The following is a 22,335-nucleotide window of genomic DNA, read 5'->3' on the forward strand; positions in this document are numbered from 1 at the left end:
TCAAATCGCATTCACGGAAATTGACTCAATTGCCATGGAATTTTCATGGCAAGCGAGGACCAAAACAAGCATAAAGGCCACAGGCAACAAGAAAACCGAAAGCCAAAAACTGAAAACCTCAAAAACCTCACAGAACAGAATCAAAAAAAAAAAAAAAAAAAAAACGAAGAAATACAAAAATACCGGGAAGAAAACCTGCCGAAGAAAGGAGAAAGAAAAACTAGTCGTCGGCATGCAGTTGAATGCACGCATTTTGTGGCTCGCAGCCTTTGTGGCAAACTTCTCTCTAGATCCCAGACCCCCTGGGCAACTGGGGGGTTAAGCAGGCAGGAGGTGGGTTAAGGCGGCAGGATGGGCATTTGATTGCGACTTTTTGTGTTTTACTTTTTTGGCCAGGCCAAAGACTTTGCGTCAACAGCAGAAACAGGCGGCAGCAGCCAAAAACACTCGACAAGCGACAGGCGGCAACAAAGCAAATTTTGTTAGTGGCTTTTGCTGGCCTCTAGCTGCTGGAGAATACACTGAGAGAAGAGCTAACATAACAACGTCATCCGAATTGTTGTTAAGCTATAACATCATTAAGCTATAATATCATAAACGATGATGGTTTGACATAGTTATACCAAAAAAAGAAACTGAAACTTATGTGTTAATAATTGTGCCTTGAAACTAAACAACAGACAGTATTAAAGTAAAAGTACTAATTCAATTCCAAATAATATAAACCCTATACTTTTTAGTTTTCATTTCTATACCGAAGAGTGTTTATTTTATTTTTAAGCCACTTAAGTATTATTTTGATACTTTCATGATATTAATTTAATACTCATCTTATTAAGAATACTAAATAATGTAAGAACAATTTAGATTCAAACTAAATTTCTAAAAAGTAAACGAAGTATTCATTTCATATCATAATTAAAAAACATAAACGATTTTTAATAAACAAGAAATCGGTTTAAGTTCTAATCAAATGTGTTACATTTGTTTAACTAGCTTGTTGATTTTTTTGATTTTCTCCCTCATTTTTCTCAGTGCCGCCGCCCTTCTTGTGGTTTTCCATTGGGCCCAGCTGCGTGAATGCCACTGCATTGTTCGGCACTTATTTCTGGCTTTTGTAAATAGTATTTGCATTTCATTTTCTGGTCGTGTCCTGGCCGAGTCCTTCCGCGTCCTTCGTGCTAGTTAGCGACTTTTCGCTGCACTTTAAATGTCATTTGTTTGCCGTTTCGGTGCGGCTGCCTTTAAGTAAATTAGTGACCCCCTTTCGGCGCCCCTGCATCAGGCATTGTGTTTATCCAGGCGCATTCCTTTTTGTGCAGCGAGACATTCCACCCACTCGCCCCCTTCTTGTTAACCCAGGTCTCGTCCTTCGTCTCGTCCTTTGTTCTACTCGGTCGCACAGTAGCTGAAATTTGTCGTAACAAGATTTGCTTTTGATTTGGATTCGCGTCCAACGTCTACTTTTTCGCTCCTTTGCATTGCCTCTTTACGACACAGAAAGAAATAATGTAAGTCACATTAGTATCACCTCTTTCCCATTTAAAATCAATTGGAAAATTGTAGTTTTTTTCTAAATTATATAAACTAAAATCACATATGAGAAAAGTAAAAATAAATTGAAAGCACAATCTAATAACAACAGGTTCTTTTATGGCTACAAAGAATTTTGCTTTAAAGTTTTTTGAAAATCATTGAAACATTAAAAATTAATCAATAATCATCATACAATCAGGTTACTAATAGAAGCTAATTTAACTACTTGCTTATATTTTTGTCCAAGTGTTTACCCGCCCATTTTTTCGCCGCCCACTTGACATCGTGAGCAACAGCAACGTGCAACATTTTTGCGTAAACAACTTTCTTTGTGCAGCAAAATGCGAACAGCGGGCAGCGGCAAAGAATCCCAATTGCAGGCCTTCCGAGGCACTTGAGCCAATTAGGATTTATGGCCCAGCGGGCTGTCCCTTTTAGCCCACCCATCCACCCATCCAAAAACTCCCAGCAGCCAAAACCACAAAGAACGGTTTACAGACCCCATTTGTGGTCGCAATTATCTCTGTTTCTGACAGTTGTTGGACAAATGTTTATAGAGTGGCTGGCACAATTGAAGCCAAGATCAAAAATTAAATTAACATATCAAGGCAGAACGTAGAAAAATAATTTAAGAAAATATTAATCGATGCTAGTTGTTTATTATAATTAACAACAAAAAAAATCAAAGTAAATGCCATTTTCAAAGCAATTAACGTTCAAACTGTTTAATAAATTGTTATGAAAAACTTCTTGGTAAGAAATGCAAATCCCCTTTAACTTGGCCATATCCTGCAGCATTTCACTCGTTTTCCCGACCGACATCTATCAACGCAACTGGCGAAAGCCCCACGGATTCCATTGTGAATATATATCATATTAGCCCATCTGCGCCACAGCGAATCCCATTGGAATCGAATACATATATTCAGCTTTATACATATGCAAGCAGGCGAATATATATCTTTATCTGCACACACAAGACCAGCGAAACAGTGAAACAGCGAAACATTTCAGCGTCAGTTTTTATCTACGATGATGCATAAAGCGCCACAAAACATTCCCTTACCATCCACGGCAAACCAACTCACCCTTTTTCCAGTCGACTGCTTTATTATGCTAAAAACTGTGCAGCTAAAGTGTGTTATATGGCATAATCCACTAACGAAAATTGAGCACGAATTTATTATGTTTTCGCATTTTTTGCTTTCCTGCCTAAACAGACATCCGCAATGGTGTGTGTGTGTGTGTGTGTGTGTGTGTGAGGGTTAGAGTAAGGGTTTGTGTGTGTGTGTGGGTGTGCACAAACACACTCATACATAATGAATTATGCAAGACATTCATACCCCTCACACACACAGTCGGAAATACTTTTAGCCCTATCAATAATTCAAACCAAACCCAACAAAGCAAATAAAACAAAAAAAAAAAGCTGAGAAAAATCGAGAGAAAAAAAAAGACTAAACAAACAACAGCCGAAAGCGACCAACTTGATGAATTATAGAAGTGAAACTGAATTGAAATATAACCGAGCCTAACTGAACTACGTATGTGCATATATTTTCTATAAATAAAAGTATGTGCATATTTGGACCACCTGAGTCCCAATTAGAGATGGAACCGGGAATTAGTTTCGAATAGGAAGTTTTTAATTTTAATTACTTTATCAGTTGTACACATAAATTTTATATGTAAATATATTTCTCTTATGTCGGTTTTAATTGTGGTAAAAATTTTTTAATTAATATATTGGTAAGGAGTTGAAATATATATGTATATATTAGCATTCGATCTCAAACACAATTTCTTTTGATATTAAAATATAATAGCTTTGTAAAAGTAAGACTTCAAAATATATAAGGAATAAAAAAAGGTATTAAACAAAAAGTGTTTTAATAAGAAATACGTGTTCTTCCATTTAAATATCGTAATGTGCAACATTATTATTCATATAATCATATAACTACTAGTTTTTTTAAAGGTTTTTAATAAGGAGAAATATTAAATAACATTTTAAATACAAAAAAAAATAATAATAATAATATGAATTAAAATTCTAGACTCTTTCCATGCCAAATTCTTTCCTTTATTGATAGTCAAACGCCCATCACTGATATGCAGCTAAATTTATATCACAACTTGTATTTATATATCTTTTTCCTTTGCGGCGTTATTACGAGCAAATGAAATGCACGCCATATGAAGTGTAATATATCATCGAAGTCAGACAGACAATCTGGATGATGGGGAGGCAAAAAGTTTGGGGCGTTTTCGGACGGCGCGAGACCAGGTAAAATGGCCTATATAAATAAATAGATTTATTGCCGCACTCATTTCGTGTTTCGAGATGTGTGTGTGTGTGTGTATGTTTTCTTCGTAATTTATGCCAGCCAAGAAACATTTGAATTAATTTGGTGGCTTTATCAATAGTTTTCGGCACCACGCTCCCATCGCTTTGCGCTAATAAGCTTTCAACTTAAAGCTGAAACAACTTATCGCCACATGTGTCGGTACTTGCCGGAATGGAGCCAAGTCTTAAGTAGTTTGCCGGTTTTTCTTGCCAATCTCGAGTTGCGTTGCTTTTAGCTAACAAAAACTAACCAAAGAACCGAGATCACGAACCACAGACTAGAAAAGTGGGGTCGCTGGCTGACTGACAAAGTACTTTTACTTAAAGTGCATTTCTCCAAACTACTCTTTCTCTGCGTTTGAAGTTTCTGAAGAGAGTTCACAAAGTGCCGGGAAAGAAAGAAAGAGATTTTTGCGAAAGAATGGCCAAACAAAGGCCGAGAAAATCAAATATTTTTAACCCGACTTTAGAGCGCTTTGAAGGTAAACCACGATTAACAAAGAATAGACGGAGTTGAATGGGAACCTTCGAGTAGCTTTCCAAAAAGTTTAAAACATATCCAAGCGAATTTCAACAGGATATTTAGTTGTTTAAGTATACATAAGGTATAAATAAACTTTCATATATTTGGAAACCAAAAAAAAAATAGAGTGTCCAAAAGTATGAATGAATACATAAAATTATGTGAGAGTTATAAACACTTTCGACGAGCTTAAACATATATTTAACATATTTAAACATATTCAAGTGCATTTCAGAAGGATACTTTGCTGTTTTACCTATTTTAATATCAATATTTAATTTATATTTAGAAGTATATTTCGATATAAGTATGAATAAATATATTTTGAGTCTAAGAAACCGAGGGTTGTATTATAAGAATTGTTTCGATAAACATTTTTTTCAACTGCCCTTGAGAATTACCTTACTTTATCTAATTAGGATAAAGTTGAACTTTCCTTTCGATGAATGATTCCACCGGATTACGAAAGTTAACCCGCCCAGCTGTAATTGAATTACGGATCCGTTACGGCGTTCCATTTGCCCGGCCGTGAGTTACGAATTAAGCTACTTCAACAATAATTGACTTCAACAAACTGCATTTGTTGCGCATTTATCTTGAGGCATCCGCGTTGCGCTCCAACTATTTGCACAATGGTGGGTGGCTCTGTAGTGGGTTAATGGGTGGTGCAGCTGCAAAAACCCCACAAAACCACTCAAACCCCTCGACTTTCCCCTCCTCACTCGAATGAAAGCCGCTGCTGAAGAGCCGCAGAAGATGTAAAATACAACGGGGAAAAAAAGAAGAGTTAACTTTAACGTTGCGAGGCTTGAAGTGAGTCTGGAGTGGATGGGGTTTTGTTTACACAGCATGAGAAATCCCCCTCTGCAATCCATATCCATCCTGTTGCTCTCGAGCAAGAAACTGCGGTTTCTGCCACAGTAACACACTCCCTTTTACTACACTGAGCGCACAAGTTACCCACTTAGGGAGAAAATTAAGTATCTATAGCAGCTTAGGGGAAAAACTCGCTAGAATAGGAAACACTATGAAAACAACTTAATAAACAAAATAACACAAGTGAATATAGTAAAAATATACAGAAATGTATGGAAATATTTTTAAACCAAAATTCTAGAATACTATTTATAATTGATTTGATTAATTTGATTTGATTAATTTTTTAAAATTTGTGTGTATAGTTTACTTCATGTTGCCTAATTAACAAACACAAAAGAGGAAACCAGAACTAATGTAAAATAATTAAATGCAATTAAAAGTTTGTGAAATTTTGAAAACTATTTTTGCAAGTGCCGCTCGGCTTGGAGTCCATCAAATTGCAATATCCGTGACAGCGACATCGACATTAAGCCCCTCACATTGATATCGCCTGCCAGCCCTTTGTCTCTTCCTCTTCCTCCTCCGCCTTCTCCTCCTCTCTTGCCACGCCCCCCGGTCGCCCCCTTTGAGGGCTAGATTAATGCATTTTAGCTTGGCAGGAAGAGTCTTACTTCGGCGCCGGCTGAAAAGCGAGTATCTTAATACTCTGGTTACACTTCAAAATGAGCAGCATTCCCCACCTCTGTTTTTCCGCTTTTCCGATGGCTTTCCCTCGGTTTTGCCTCGATTTTCCCCGATTTCCGGCGATTTACCTGGCTCGATTTGCATATCGATAGCACTAACTTGAAGTTTCGAACAAAGTGTCGAACTGAGATTGATGGGCGGTGCATTGATCAGGTTTAAATAGTTTTAAATTGCGCCCCTGGCGCTGTTGTTTCCTCATTTTAAACTTATTGATCCTGATCAGTTTTCCGCTAATTGGCTTGCGGATGTATAAATTTGCAATTTGTAGGGCTGGCAAAGTTTATGAGGAGCTTCTTTATTTTCAATTAGTTAATCTCAATAAATTTCCTTGTTAACTTATCATAGATAGGTAGATTATTACGTTAAAAAAAACGCTTTACATTTATATTTTTACATGACATTAGCAGGTCTGTTTAATATTTATATATTTATATAATTTACGTATATTTATTTGCTATTTCTTTGTAAGTAAAATACCATTTCGAAAGATAATTGTATGCCACTTGAAAAAGATTATTGCCTAAATGTCACATATTGCTGCTGGCTCTATTTTAAATGGATCATGTTTATTTCAATAGTATTTTTACCAAATTTTGTACTCGGTTTCCTTTTGCTGTCTGAGCGTTCACTTCGACAACAATTTTGCAGACAGGCCGCAAGCGACATTTGAGAAAACTTTAAAAATCACTTTCGCAAAGCAAAAAAAGTGATCAAACAATTTCCATTAGTGTGAGAGTAGGTTAAATAATTGATTAAAAAGCCTGTTGATGTGGCGTAAAAATGTCGGAGTGACAAAGTTGCAATTAAATTAACATTTACTGCAAACCGAAAAAAAAGGCTGCAGCAGATTGTTGTCACACATTTCATGCACACACAAAACTAATTGAATTATATTTAATTAATGTGACACAACAATGCTGAAAAAATGTGCAATACAAAAGAGACAATGCAAAGTGAGGGGAAAATTCTGTGCTTGGCTACGAATTTCTTGCATATGACAAAAACTTACTCGCAAGCACGTGGATAATTTTAATTTTATGTACTCAAACACACACACACTCCTGGTAAACGAGAGATTTTCACCCACATGACTCAAACTTTTCCAAAAATTGTTTTGCTAACGACAACAACCGAAGTAGCAGCAACATCAACTCTGGCAGACTGCAGCAGTTGCAGCTATAAATCTTAGCATACCGCAGGGCGCCCAGCGCCAAGGAACTTTCCCGCTTTTCCTCTCGCTTTCCCAGCCCCCCAGCACCCCCCCGATTACTATCCCCTGCACCACCCCTGCACCTAGTGCCACAATGTGGCTTAAGCAATTTGTGCAGCGACAAGAACAACACCAGCGCCAGGAAAAACATCTCTACACGGTAGGAAATTTACTAAATAAATTACATATTATATTTATTTCTCAGCTTTCAAAAATCCGAATGTGATTTCTGAATTTATTTCTTTACTTTGAAATGATTTGAAGAATATTAGAGTGATATGCTTAAGTCTTTGAAGCACAGAAATTTTGTACATTTTGTTTTCCAAAATATTTTTGTTAGTATATTAATTATTTGGTTCTTGCGTCAAAAACAAACTGTAAAAGGCAAAAAAAAAGAAGAGAAAACTTTTGCAAAAGATTTTTAAAAAAACTAATAATTTGCATTTCAAACTATTCAGATCTTCTTAACAATCTATGTCAAATAATTGTATTACTTCCGGGGCCAAACATTTTTTGGAAATTTTCTTCCTGTGTGCAAACTGCGCGCACAGTCCGTGCTAAAAGTATGTGCACAGGACTCGCATATAGAATGCTTCGGCATTAGTTTTTAGTTTTCGCATCACATGATGCTCGGGGGTGTCATATTGAAAAAAAATTGCTTTCAAATTGGGCCAAGCCAAGCAGAAACGTAAAATGTAAAAAACAGAAAAAAAACACAAAAAAAAGGAAAGCTGGGGTAAAAACAGAAGCCAAAAAAAAGTAAAAACAAAGCTCTGGAATAAAACAAAAAGCAAGGAAACAAATAGCCGCCGGCAGCAGCAACAACTACAAATTTTGTTTCGAAATTAATTGCAGTGGTTTGCAAAATAAAAAATAAAAACCAGCCAAAAAAAAAACACAGTAAGAGAAAGAGAAAGAGAAAAACTATAAAAATGACGAAGAAAAAGCAGGAGTCAGAGGCAAGTTTCAGTTTTTGGTAGCCAAAGTTAAACAATTAACTAGGCAGAGACTAGTTTTGGCAATACAAAAAAGGGAAAATCGGGTGGGGCAAAATGGAGGGGGCCAAGTGAGATATATGCAGACATGTTGACATGACGATGGGCGGGGGCCAGTAGGGGGTTAACGGTGGGCGGGGCGACGGGACGGCGGGGGGACGGGGGGACGGGGGGACGGGGGGACGGGGGGACGGGGGGACGGGGGGACGGGCTGTGAATGATAGATGGACGAGTGTTAAATGGCTCTCGGGCAGGAAGATTTGCGTGGCGAATTCCCTCGTTCCGGAGAAAGATGCCACCATGAATGCCATTAAACAGAAGCATTGGCCTGAAAACGACAATACACGACAGTACGAGTATTTCTGGGCCATACTCTTGCTCGTAAAGGATTGAAAGTGGTTTTCATTGAAAACAACCATACAAATGCTCATACACACTGAGTGATATATATGTAAAACAATTCTCTTCTTGAAAGGTATTTTTTAATTTATTAACTTTACTTTTTCATTCTATACTCAAGCTTAATCTATAATTTTATATAATTTGTGATCTTGACAATATTACTTATCAAAACACCACCAATCAAATTAAGTGAACAAAAAGCAGACATCGGCAATAAACGAAGCTGAGGCAAAAAAAAAAACCATTCACTTCATTCAGCTTCTGTCAATAAACTCCAATTTCAGTCCATCAATTAGCATGCAATTTGAATGCTCAATTGTTTGCGAATTGGATGTTTACTGTACCTCTGTACCTGTCGCAGGTGAGCTGAGCTCAGCTCTCACTGTCCATACGAAAATACGCTTTGCCATACTTAATGGCATGTTTATTGAACTCTCTGGTTATTTAATGAATTGCAAACACATATGGCGCCACCCTTCAAATATGTATATATGTACATTCGTGTCGGTCGAGTTACACTCGAATACTCGAATATACCTGTGCATTGCACTGGCATACGTTGTGCAAATACGTAATAGTGGCGCCAAATGAAAACATGAAGTTCGACGACAGTCGGCAATATCGCACAATTACGTCAATCGCGAAAATTACTGCAAAAGTTCGATGGAATCGACCACCAGCACCAACGCACCTCGGCAGTTTCGCATTCAATATTCAGTTTGATTACACATAAATGTACTTGAATCAAACGAAATTAAAATTCATTTCATACCCGATTCTGACAATATTGCCCAGGTGTCTGCGCTGCTGGCATTGTTTATTAGGTCGCCAAGTTTGCGAGGCTTTTGGGGGGGCACATAAATTGAATTGAAAATTATTCAGATCTAACCGACTGAAATGGGATGAGAACACTCGAACTAAATCTGCATAATTACATGCACTTCATTTACGTTGTCTTTGACTGTAATAAACCTCTTGCGTAGTTTATTTATAATTTATTTTATGATTTCTATATTTTCTACTCTTTCTTTTATGGTTTCATAATAAATTTACTTGCTCACATTATGACTTTATTTTTTTATTTTACAATATATCCTTAATCATCACTTTAGAGATTGTAAATATCTAAACACAACATTTATGGTCTTTAATCAGCTAAGAACAGCTGGACCATTTGAACTTTATCTACTAGTATTGTTTATCCTTCACGCATTGCTGTTTTTCCCTGAATAATATTTTCTTTGCTTTAAGTGGCTTTTGAGCAATCACAACTCAATTTCAATCATATATCCTTGGCAAATATTCGCCTCAGATTAAAACGTTCCATCAAAAGTTGGCTTAACAAGTGGACCACATGACCATCCGTCGGCAGTCGTTTGCTGGAGTCGGCCTCTGGCCACGCCCACTTCGCACTATATAAATTAATCAATTACAGACCTATGCACACACACACACACGAACACACACACCCGCAAGAGCAATAACATTTTGCGATCCTTGGAAAAGGACGAGAGCAAGAAGGAGCCGTTGGCCATCAAACGGTGCAGCTCAGCTGTCAATTGGAGTTGTCGTTGCCATGACAGACGATTGCACAAACACGGCGGACACAGATGCGCCCACACCCACACACACACACACACACACACACCCTCAGACACACACTCACACACACTGAGGCACTCAGCCAGAACTCACAATCTGTGTGACCCATGAGCTGACGGTTCGCCTTTGGCTGTTTGTTGTGTGCTCGTCTATAAATCATGTTAATTACGTTATAGCAAATAATTTTCGTGCATTTCGACCCGCACACATGGAGAACATGTCCTGCATAGACAGAATGTCGCTGGCCGGGCAAACCAACCACTGAGCTACTGGAGCCCGCCGAACCACCACCCACTTAACAGCCCACTGAAACCACCCGCTGGGTGTCCTCGTTCGTCAGTTTCGCATGTTAAATGCATCACTTATTTGCTCGTGCTGCCATGTGGCTTTCAATGTTTGTGGTCCATCGAATCATCGAACCCAAACACCAAACACCGAACACCGAAATCACCCATGGAACCATTTGGCCATCCAATTAATCGAACAACTCAATGGAAACCCAATAATGACCGCTTCGGAACTTTTGTTTTATTTGAATGGCTTCACGGGACTTCGAAACCCCTGAAAATGGTTCAAATAATAAAGAATTCTTAAGGCATTAATTGATATTAAACATTAAACCATATTTAAATAAAATAATATGCATTTAAATCAAATGGGAAGTATGTTAAATCTGATATTTTTCACATTAATTATAATATTTAATATGCATTTCATTTAATATTATGACTAAACTTTCATTAAAGTTTAGAGAACCAAATGAATAACTATTGACATTATTGAGATGCTGGATATACAGAAATAATCAGTCTAAATATGTCTTTAAGCCAAAAATACAAAAATTTAATGCATTTTGGCACAAATTGAAGTATGTTAAATTTATTTAGGCTAAACCAGAAGTAGCAGGTCCTCAACATTTTTTTCCCCTTAAAGGAAAGGTATTATGAACTGCGGAAATTCGGGACAAGTAGTTTCCTCCCATTTCTATTTCGGGACAATAGATAAGATGGTGCAACTTTAACCAGCTGAAGTGGCGGCTCTTGATGAGGCAAAGGCATTTTCCCAACATGATTTCGTTGGCCCTTGCCGTTTTTTTTTCTTTTTTTTTCGTGGCAAAAAGACAAGTGGCTTGGCTTAGTTTTTCTGAAATGGCCGCCTGTCGAGATTTTCGACATACAAATACAAATGCGAGACAAAGGGCGATAGGCATCTACAGTAACCTCATCATCGCCATGGGCTTCAGTATCGTGTCCATTGTCATCTGTTCATGTGGGTCAGACATGGTTTCGTTTTCGGTTTCGATTTCTTGGGAAGTGTCAGACCAATAATATCGCCAACTACACAGTGGACAAATTAAAAATAAATATGCTTGCAGACTATACATAGTATATTATTCATTACATTAAAAAAAAATCGACCAAAGGTAGAAAATTCTTAAGAAAAAATATATTATTTGAAAAAAAAAAACAACAAAAAGGGGGCAAAATAAACTTATAAAAACACAAATAAAGAAAACATCATTGCAAAAATTGCATATTTAATGTGGCATATGAATTTAAATATGACCATTTAAAAACATATTCAAAATGTTAAATCTAAAATTTTTTCACATATATGTATCACATATTTTTAAAAAAATGTAGAACTATATAATATACGAGTATAGTAGTTTTAAATGTATATTCAAATAAACATCTTATAAATTCTCCAGTGTATGATTGCTTTGGTCCTGCATATGTGGATAATCCTGTGCTGTATCCCCAAACAGTTGTGTCCTGTCGGAAGAATAAGTATGGCAATTGTAAGGTCAACTTTCCTGGCCGATGGGCCTCGTCTAATGCAGTGGAAAAATGATTTGACTGGGAGGCTTCCGTTTTTGCGGTTGCCTTTCGACTGGTCCACTCATGCCCTTTGTTGTTGCTGTTGCTGTTTCTTTTTGGGTTTTTTTTTTTTTGTTCTATGTGTGTGTGAAAATTTATGATTTTCCGAGAGACTTTGAAAATCAGGAAGCCGGCAACAGCAACGTCTTTGGGCCTTTTTCACTTGGGTTTTCGTCTCGTTTCGTTTCGTTTGACATTACACTTTTGGCGCTTGCCATATCGTTTGCCGTTTTGCCGTTTGCCGTTTTGGCGTTTGCCGTTGCCATTTGCCTTTTCATATTTCGCATTTTATTTACCAAGCCCTTTTTCCAGCGACTGACAAACATATTCTCGTTTGCCACCGACAAAGGCGGGATAGCGCTCAAAATACCCCTTTTTTTTAGCGATTTTGTAGTCCCTGCCAAGGATGCTCGCACAAAGGACTCGGCGGCCGAACACGTTCTTTGGCGCTGCCCTTTCGTACGTGGTGGCGTATACGTTATTTTTACAGATTGAGGTCGAATTTGGGAAGAGGTTTTTGCTTGGCGATGGCACAAGACAATCTTAAGCATCCTTAAGCCTTTCAGACTTTTCAATTTCATTTAATTTAGCTGATATTCAAAAATGCTAGCCGTAAGTTTATTGATTTATTAATTTAATTTACGTTTGCTTTACCTTTCACATTTTTGGTTTTATTTAAAGAGAAACCTAAGCATTTGTATAACATTTAATAAAGTTAATTTTCATATTTTCTCAAAATATTGATATTTTACTTGCTTTATTGTTAGTAGTTTTCACAAAAATTGCTTAGTTTTTTCTGTTTGGGTGAAAATTGATTAATTTGCGCCCTAAATGTTTGCCAAATTAATTCATCCTCCATTGAATTTGACCTATTTCAAAGAACCTCTATTGTTTTTAAGCTTCTTTAAGCACAGAGCATTTATCATTCGACTATCTGCCCGGGAAATCGCTTTCTGTTGTGTTTTTAATTATTTTCTTATGCCTTACTTAAGCCACCGCATCTGCTTGTCTGCTTTTCGGCAGCCCGCAAACCCTTTTTTCCAGGCATATTGAGTGCTTTGTAATTTTTGCGGTTCCTAAGCCCTTTCCAGTGCCCCTCTCAAGCTAAAAATAAAGAAAGCGTATCAATAAAAGGGGATTTCTTTTGGGGGCCCGCCCCTTTTTTTGCCTTTTCTGCCTTTTGGTTGTTGTCGCGATTTAATCTTTGTCTGCTGTGGATAATTGCGAGCTTAAGCATGCGCATAAAAGTCATTACGTCGACTGCCGCAGAACGGGCAATTTAGATTTATTCTAATTAGTGGCCCAGCCTTCACGAAGGCAACAAAAACACGTATTTCAAATGGTAATCAGTGGTGCTCAAGCAAGGAGGAACGGGAGGCGGTGAGGCATTGGGGCGTTGGGTAAACATTGAAAAATGTCCCATCTTAGGCGATGAAGTTGCTTGGAAAATTAAGTTTTGGCCACGAAAAGAGCAAGTGACAGCAGCTGTTGTTCGACAAAGTGCTTAAACAGGGTATTCGGTATTTGGCAATCGTTGGATCAGCACTTTTTGGTCGCCCAAAAATATGGGTAAGCCGCTGTTGACTTCACTTAACAAGGGCTTAGGTAAGCCCATGCCCCACACTTTACTTTATATAAAGAGAAATAAATCCTAAGTAGATTCGTGTGGCTACTGACATTTTAGAAGTTTTAAATAAATTATAATTTTTTTTAAATATACTTATTAAATGTATTAATTTTAAAAATATATAAAATTATTAAATATTTATTTGTTTTAAATTCTATTCTTTTAATGTAATTAATGTATTCTTTTTGATGTGTAATTATTGCGCAACTCTTTCCCGTACTTTGTTAATTTTTTTTATTTACTAAGCGGTATCAGAAAGTTGAGTATTGCATTTTTTGTGTACTTCTCAATATAATTAGCTCACATTTCCAATAGCCAAACAAATTGCCTGACTCCCACGTGTGAATTAGAGCAAAGCCCACAGCGAATTTATTTTAATTTAAAAGAGATTTACAAAATGGGTGTAGAAGATTCTTTATTTTCTTTGGGATAAATGCAAATCAATCGTAACTGCTGTTCTCGATTAGGATTTGTTGCCCTTGATGGCTTTATCGGTAAAATATTTTCAAAATGAATAAAAGTTTTTAAATGGTTAGGTCGAACTGAAGTTGCTTTAGTTATATTTTATATATTTATTTATTTTTTAAAAATCAAATAACTAAAGTTGATTATGGTTTAGAGGCTATATTAAAACCCCCAGTAACAAAAGTGCAACCAAATATCCCCCGGTAAGCCCCCCTAAAAATGAATCCTTATTATAACCTTCCGCAATGGCTAATTTCCTACCCCTCGTTTCAGCCATTATCCATTACGATTTTATGGCATCTCCCATCAAAACCCTATCAACCAATAACTGGCTTTCGAGTTACTTTCGCCCGCCAACGTTGGCGAAAAGTTGGCGAATGCTTTTGGCGAATGCAAACATTCGGTAGCGTTAGCAAACATTCCAAGGCAAACAGAAAAGAGCCACCCAGAGGCACCACCCGAGCCACTCTGCGCCAGTCTGCATAACCAAACCACCTTGGCCCAGCCGAAAACTTTGTGCCATATTAATTATCCACACAACACAAACACTTTGTTGCAAAAATTTCCAACGCTGTCTCAACCATTAAATATTTAACGCCTGCCAAAGCACTAATGACAAACACTAAAACTCAACACTAAATTTGAAATGCTTTAAAATTTTATTTAAGCATCCATTAAGGGGGAGTGAGATCGCAAAATAAACGCCATATAAAATCAGGCGCGGCCAAATAAATTCAACGCTTTAAGATGTTGCCCATTGTGGGTGTTTTTGCAGCGGGTGTGGGTGTTTTTGCGAGTGTTTCTCGGGGAGTCACTATTTTGACGGCGACGCGTCGCAACGATGGGGTCACACTTTGTTTTTATTGCACGTGCTTGCTTTTAACGATTTGCCTTTGTTTCTACCCCGCATTTGTACAGTTTGTGGCTAGAAATATGATGGAATATATATCTACAGGTTGGTCTTAAAATTAGTACAAAGAAAACAATGACATTATTCCTGAATTTAAAAAAAAAAACTACTTATTATACCCAAAATAAAATTACTAAGAAAACTAAACTATATCACGAAAGTATCGAAATAAAACGTTTGTGATTTAAAAAAGAGGCCAGATATAGACTATTCCGTATTCAATTATTGAGTAATAAATTGATACCTATACTTTAATACTGCCTGTAGTTTATTTTCATGACACATATATTAAAATTTAGCTTTCAGTTTTTTTTTGGGTGTATAATTTAATAATCATAAACTAATTGTTAGGAATTCTAAGCATTTTTACCAAGCTTACAATAAAAACTCCTCGAAATTCATACTTTCCAAAATATTTTTTTGCGAAATTTGTTGTCTACTTACGGGCAAATGTGAAGTGAATGCTGTGGTCTTGGGTATCAACACGTCGAACTGCTACCCATAGATGCTTTAAAAAAAATTGCATGGGAAAAGGTGGAGAAAGCGGTAGAAAGGAGCTCCGTTTCTTTGCTTTTTCCCATACCAACACAAACAGCCACCGACAGCCATACAATTTTAATCACATTAAGTTCGCGCTGTCAAGAGAAAGTAAGGCGAGACTACTTCCTTCTGGCTTCAGTTCCCCGATAGTTCCCCTCCCCTTAACCACCATATAGCCCCGACCCCCTTTTACCCGGCGCCTCTGTGTTTGTTTGTTTGTTTGTTTGTTTGTAATGAATATTTGCAAGTTGTGCCTTGAGTTTTCAGCGCAAACAAACTTAAAAACTGTAGCGCACTCAAGCAAAATAAATACTTGAGCAACAGCAACAACAAGAACAGCAACGACAGCGACAGCCACGCCCCCTGTCTACCGCGTTTTTCCCGCCCTCTTTTCCTCGTTTTTTTTCCCCTTTTTCTTTGCAAAAAAATTTATTTGGTTAAGTGACTTTGAGCCCCGATGTATGTGCATATATGGTATGTGTGTTTGTCGATGTCTGTGTCTGCATGTGTTTGTCACTGTCAGTGTGTGAGTGTGTGCTTGCTGCCTGTGTGTGTGAAGGGAAGTAAGACTTCATGCATATTGAAACAAAGTGAGTGCTCGCATTGCGTATACGCAGCGTGGCCTCCAAAACAAATTAAATAGAAATAGCCAAAAAAAAAAAGAAAGGCAGCAGTGGGCGTGGCAGCAGCCAATCATTAGCTTAAAGACACTTAGACAAATGAGAAATAGGCAAAACAAATGTAACAAAATGCAAGAGACAATCCGTATTTAAATGAACTTTCTGTGATTTATTTAAACAATTGGTTTAAGAAGCTTGTGAGCTTTAAAAACTTTACAGGCATTTTTGTAGACATTTAAAGACAAATAAAACAATTATATAAAAAATTATAAAAAAAAAATTAAAACAACTTAGGAGGTATGCTAAAAACTTTAAAAACATTTATGAATCTATGAATTTGTAGGGCATTTTTAACGTAATGAAAAATTCCGTTTTATTTCTGAATCTATGATAGAATTACCTCTTTGTCTTTTTATTCAAAAAAACAATTTCTGAAAAATTTCCAAGCTTTTTCAAAGTATTGCATTATACCACGATTCCCTGCTCTTTATAGCGATTATGCGCTTTCTGAATGCGATGCTAATGACACATTCGCAGACCTTGGCACCCAAATCCCAATACCGCCCCCTCTCCCTTCCCCTTTCCCCTTCCCCTTCCTCTTTTCCTCCCCCAATCACTATTACCATCCTTCTCACAAATGCAAATCCAAAATCAAAAGCTCAGTTTAGCTTTTGGAAAGGATGTTCTCGGGGTGGCGGGATTTGACATGCCGCAACTTGGCGGCAAAAGTACACAATAAATTTGCATACCACATGCACACACACACACACACACACACACACACGCGCAAATACTGACAACGATACCAATACATACACTCTTATGAATAGAAATTGTTAGCACACAATAACAGGCAGACGGAGCGTGAAACGAGTGAAAAGACAGAGGCGTCGAAAAGGGACATATGCATAATGCCTAATAATCCGCATATTGTAATATCTGCATTATACGACTGGCGAGGAAGCGAATGTCATTATGTGGCCAAAACAGACACGGCCCATTTTCACAACACCCACCACGCCCACCCACACACCCAACCAACCACCCACCCACACTCAGATGCAAATATTGTATAAAAATTGTGGCTTAATCACGGCGCTGCAACACGAGCAATATGCAATCTGCATCTGCAACTGAAGCGAATGCCAAAGTGCCTCAAAATCTAGTTGCCAACTGCACAGTGGTGTGGAAATTTGGAATTTTGTAATTTGAGGAAAGCAACTGGGCTAAATAACCATTAGTTTTTAAATTTGCTGCCATAAAAATTTTGGAAAACATAATCTGAAAAGTGACTTGAGGTCATGTAACACCTTATATGTAACACCCTATATGACCTTAGGTCATTTTTTATCAGATATGGCAAGGATATTTAAATTATTAAAAAAAAACACCGCCACTAAATTTTTTTAAGTAACTGATGTCTAATCTCTTTTTTGGTAATTTTCCCCGAGTTTCTGAACTACAGTACGTAGCATTCATATCAATGTGGTGCTTAGATGACGCCTGCCTGGCTGCCAGAGTCGGAAAAGTGTCGCTGCTGCCAGTAACTGCTGACTTTAACCCTGCGCACGGCACGGCATGGCACTCCCCTCGCCTTAACACCCGACAGCAAACACAGCCCGAAGTTAACCCACGATTGCCCCTTTGGCAAGGCTCCACGTGGCCACCAAACATCGCTGCATTATTTGTGCTCATGTGTGGCCTGGTCCGCTGGTTCCACTGATGCCACCGATTCCACTGACTCCTCTGGGCACTGCTCCCTTAAGCCCCGTCCCCCGTCCCCCGTCCGCCGACCCCTTACCCATAACCTTTAACCCCTTAACCCTTACCCCAGCCGGTGGGCTGGCTTTCATGCCCGCAGATTTGGGTTAAAAGTGGCTTCCCTTGTGTATTTAATAGTATTCCAGACTTGCCTTCATCTTTTGCCAGCTGCAATTGTTATGGGCCAACGATGGGCTGATATAAGGGGTGTAAAAAGAGTAGAGAAAAATAGGACTTTGGAAGGGATGGGGTATTGGACTGGACTACCCCACTTAGGAACACAAAAAAAAAAAATAAAGAAAAAGAAAATAAAACGCTATCGTTTACTATTCTTTTGCCTTCAGCTTGGCATGCATTCAGTGGCCCAAAAGGATGCTGAAGTCAAAGAATTTTCCCCGGCATCAGATACTTTTGTATGCAAATTTCTCAGTTTTCGACTTTTGCCCGAGTTTTGAATTTCTATTTGAGTTATGTACGAGCACAATGTACGTACATGGACTGCCTTTCAAATACCATTCGCACTCGCATTCCATTCTCTTTAGCATTCCCTTCGTTTCGAGGTAATGGAATTGCAGACCTCCTCAGTTATTTATTTATTTAATCTATTAAGACTTTAATGGGTCCAGTACTGAGTGAAGTTCTAACGGCAAGCAGCCACAAAACTGGAGGTTATTAATTTTGTGGCATTAAAGGCCGAGAAAAGACTTAGAAACATTTACAAATCATTAGCAAGAACAGCGAAATTTGAAAGAAAACACAAATTGAGATAATAATTCCTTGAAATTACAACATCAATTGTATTAAAATGTTACAACAATATTAATTAGCAAAACTCAGCTTAAAAAGGGAAATAATGTACTTGAGAAATGTCAATGGAACTTGTCTCACAAGCAAAAACAGAAAAGAAAACAACGGGAACATGAGCAAAAAAAAAAACTAAAAAACTAAACAATGCAATTGATATTACACCTGCAGCAATGTTAACAAAACAAAGCAAAACAATACCAACTATATCCAATGATTTCTGGCCAAACGAACAGCAATTAAAACTAAGTGAAACTGGCAGAAAAACAACAGCCATCACATGTCATTAGATTTAATTGATCAGCAACAGGCAATCGGCTATCGGCAATCGGCAATCAGTGGAATATTTCTATTTTTTCTAATCGACCACAGAAGCGGATATAAAAATATGTTGTGCCACAAAATTTGATTTTAATTTGAAATTGTCATGGCAACCGATTTAAGGGGGGACCACAAAAAGGCCAGTTCAAACGAAATTGAACACTTCAGTGTTTTTTTTTTTTTTGGTCTTCTTTTGGCCACGGGGATTTCGACTGAAAGGCAAAAGCAATTTGCAGTTAATTAGCAGACTAAGAGCCACAAAAGGCATCTAAAGCGAGTTCAAAGTGGCAACATGCCGCAACAAAGATGAAATTCTCTCCTTATGCCAAACTACCGAATTTTAGATAAACACCTTTGGCCGATTGCTTCACAAAAGACAGGAAGTGCCTGGCTCAAACATGGCATTAATGTCAACCGATTTCCCAGCACATTCAATTACAATTTAGGAGACCAGAAAACGGAAATTTCAGGTCTGTGGTGGCACGTACATGCTCTGGCGGCCAGCTTCCACTCCTAACAATGTCAAACAGTCAGATGAAGAGTGATGGAAATGCATTTTAGAGGGTCCGTAATGAGCCCAATGGCTGAATGCATCCAATAAATTGACCCCTGAACCATATGAAGCGGAAAAAACAGACTCGCACGCATCGTTCAGTAAATTATAATTGATGGTGCACTGGGAGGAATAAGGTGAAACTAGAAGACAGATTGCAGAGAAAGGTTTATTTTATTTACAGTTTTTCGAAATGATAACTGAATTCCTAAAACATAAAGATTTAAATATATTTCAATTCCTAACCAACAATGAAACATATTAAAATCATTAATTTTTTTCTAGTGATAATGAAACGAATTGATTTTAGATATATGTAATCTGATATTTTATACAACACGTGGAAACACAACTGGAAATATATTAAAATCATTGATTATTTCTACTGATAATTTAACGATTTGATTTTTTTTCCATAAAATAATTTTATTAATTTGTATTTTAAGTGATTTTAGTATGGTATGGTAACAAATCTTTTTAATTGTAAAGTTATTGTAATATCTTCCAGTGTAAATGGGTTAGGAGAGCTGAACCAACGGTCGGAAAATGAACAAGAATATTGATTCGATCGGATTCGGTTGCAAATTTGCCCTTCTCAATTTCCCCAGGCCTTCCCACCACCCCATTTCTCTCAGTGTTTTAGAACAGTGTCAGCTGCTTTTGACCAGCTGGCCAGGCGTTACTTAACTGTAATTTATGCATTGCTATGGCGCTTTAATTAATCAGCGAATGGCAAGCAAACAAAATGTAATTCGCCACCGACAAAGCCCGAGAATAATGTACAATTAAAACAAAAAGAGAAAAATACCACCAACAGCTTAAAAAGAATTAATGCTTCTAAGACAAAGACAAAGAAAGTGATATTCAAAGAAATATGTTTTTAAGGAAATTGAGAACAAAATAAAAAAAAATGTGACAAATGTTTCTACTTCAAAAAAACAATATTTACTTAAAATTGTTGTATCCCTTTATCTTTACAGAACTTATACTTGGATCTAAAGTAACGATTTTAGTCGACTCACTTTGGGTAAGTAAGATATATATTTTCTATGGGTGAAAAATGCACGATAAAAGACACCATCCACCCCATGGCTCAACTCACTTATTTTGTATAGAGTTCATAACGCCAAATTTGGTTTGGCTCTTGCCCTCATTCAACTGCCAGTTATTCAGTCAGTCAATCAGTCAGTCAGTCTGTTGACCAGTAAGCTGAGCTCTGGCGAATGATAAATGGCTGACATTGTGGATTGAAGAGGCCCCCTTAACAGAGAACGACACCCCTTATTCCCTGGTTTCCCACTCAAAACGCGATTACTTAAGCAGTTACTTTTATACCCTCATCTTGAGGTGACATAAACTTTGAGTTAAATAAAATATAAGTTTAATTTAGATTATAAACATATATTAAAACAAAACTTTGTTGTTGTTGTTTTCAAGATATTTGTTATAGACTGGAATACATTATTAATTATATTCTACAATTAAAATGTAGTAGTAATAGTGCTAAGCCTGTTAATATTTCTTATCAGATGTGAATCCATTTATTTAATGTAATAATTTTTTCTGTATATTTATTTTTATAAATCTTGTACAACTTTTTTAATATGCTTAGAACGATGGTTCCGCGGAGTTGTCTGCCCTAACTTGACTCGTCAAAGTTTGCCATATTTTTTTTTCTGACCCCTGACCCCTGAAACCTTTTCCCTCCACGATTTTCCCTCTGACAGCCAGCAACTTGTAATTTGTAATGTCGAGAGTGCCAGGTAGTGGTTGTTCTTGTTGGCTGGGTCATGATTTTCAAATGAAATGCATTTCTGAACTCTGGCTGTGATTTAATGATGTGCCCGGGGAAAGTGGCTCATGGCACTTGAGAATATGATTCATGATGCAACCATCTAAATAGAGATGCGCAAGTCCTTCACTGAATTGATTTGAAAACCGAAAGAGAAACCGAAACCGATATTGTCAGCAACGCTCATTGAATTTGCGGTTCTAATTAGCTGCAATTAAGTGATTAAAAGCCATCAACCTCGATGGTAATGGAAAACATGGCCAGATCTCCGTTACCATAATTCAGGACTCACAAATTTCCTGACTGGTTTTTTGTTTTTTGTGTTTTGCTTTGTGTTTTTGTAGCGCATAATAAATGCCAATTAATTATGACAACAACAGTTACAAAATAAAGGCAGGGAAATTGTGGCAGATAAATCTGTAAATTGTCATGTGCCATAAGCGCAACATATATATGCGAACATTTCTGGCATAAATAAGTTTATGGAAATGCCACCAGCAACAATATTGCGATGACTTTTTAATTAAAAACAATAAAATTGTTCGTCGTATTATATTGATTGGTAAGTGAAATGAATCATCGATGGGCAATGAGTTTCTGTTTTTATTTGTACGGTGTTTATCAATTCCGGACAAATGACTACGGTCAAAGCCGACGTAAGTCCGATTATCGGTTCAGTTCAGTGCGTATATAAATTCCGCCATAATGGCCATGGTAATTTTTCGAGAGGATTTTGAGCTTATCCCCCGATTGATGGACTGGTCAGGATTTTTGGCAAATATTTTAACAATTTTAGTTCGCTTGCATATTTTGTAACCTTGTTCGCTTTTAGGTAAATAACTTCTATTAAGCCAACGTTCAAGGTATAGACTTAAGGAAGCTTG

General features: G+C 37.3%; 1 protein-coding gene across 2 annotated transcripts in view; it reads left to right on the forward strand.

The window, feature by feature from the left end:
• LOC108137122 overlaps positions 1 to 22,335 on the forward strand; it is a 75,735-nt gene that overhangs the window by 13,015 nt on the left and 40,385 nt on the right. For both annotated transcript variants that reach the window (XM_017258656.2, XM_017258655.2), the window contains exon 2: positions 20,640 to 20,686. The gene's annotated coding sequence lies outside the window, so the exon portion shown is untranslated. The remainder of the gene's footprint in view (positions 1 to 20,639; positions 20,687 to 22,335) is intronic.

The sequence above is a fragment of the Drosophila elegans genome, unplaced genomic scaffold (assembly GCF_018152505.1).
Source record: "Drosophila elegans isolate 14027-0461.03 unplaced genomic scaffold, ASM1815250v1 contig_149, whole genome shotgun sequence".
In the NCBI taxonomy this organism is placed as follows: domain Eukaryota; kingdom Metazoa; phylum Arthropoda; class Insecta; order Diptera; family Drosophilidae; genus Drosophila; species Drosophila elegans.